Here is a 1,193-nt window from a genome sequence, read left to right on the forward strand (position 1 = left end):
ATTCCGCCTATCTTGATACAAGAATCTCAAGACTGGAAGGTCTGTAAGGGGTCACTAATCTCTCTCTCTTTCTCTCTCTCTATCTCTCTCACGCACACACACAGAGACAAGGTCACACAAATGCACACGTTGTGAGCTGTGTATTTAGAGCAAGTTTTCATGGTGCATCTGAACATACCGTGTGGATATTTGATCTGCTTTTGGCATTTTTACAGTCACAAACAAGAACAGAGCTAAGGAGAAACCTGGAAAACATGGGGTGAGGAATAAAGAAAGGGAAGATCAGACGACCAGTGGCCTGCAGCTGAACAACTACCCCTCTTCTTACACCCTTGTGAGGACGGTATGACTCTCTCTACTTTACAGAGGAGGAAACTGTACCTGAAACAGGGTCATTTAGTTAGCATAGGAGAGAGCAGGATCTACTCATCTTCACAACAATTTCATCCCTGTTTCCAGATGAGGAAACTGAGGCAGGAAGATGGTGGAAGTAAAGCTGGGCTTTGATGTTGAGAGTAGGTCAATACTTTCTCCTGGGTATCACAGATGCTATCGATCTGGGAAGCACCATCTGGTTGCCGCACCCCCGCCATGCACACGCCACAAGGAAAGGCGCAGGAGAATTCTCTGCACTATCTTTACAGCTTTTCTAGAAATAGAAAATTATTCCAAAACTTAAAGTTTATTTTAAAATAGCACATATTCAAGATTATTGCTCTCAAAACTCTTTCATATACTATAGATAAACAAGATAAAAATTTTTCAAATATTGGTTTATTTATCTTTATGCATTTTTCGATATCAATTTTGGTATATGCTTTATAATGTACATATCAATATAATAGCACATATACAAGTTGTATTCATCTCTTAAGGCTGCAAAACAAAGCACCACAAACTGCATGGCTTGAAACAACAGAAATTTATTGTCTCACAGTTTGAAGTCCAAAGTCAAGGTGTCACAGGGCCATGCTCTCTTTGAAGGCTCTAGGGGAGGATCTGTTTCATGCTTTTCTCCTGGCTCCTGGTGTTGCCAGCAATTCTTGGTGTTCCTTGGCTTGTAGACACATCACTCCAGTCTCTGCTTTGTTGTCACATAGCCTTCTCCCTGGGTAGGGTATCTCTCTCTGTTTGCCTTCTCCTCTTCTTTTTTTTTTTTTTTTTTGAGACGGAGTCTCACTCTGTTGCCCAAG

The sequence above is a fragment of the Colobus angolensis genome, unplaced genomic scaffold, assembly GCF_000951035.1.
Source record: "Colobus angolensis palliatus isolate OR3802 unplaced genomic scaffold, Cang.pa_1.0 Scaffold36, whole genome shotgun sequence".
Lineage (NCBI taxonomy): Eukaryota > Metazoa > Chordata > Mammalia > Primates > Cercopithecidae > Colobus > Colobus angolensis.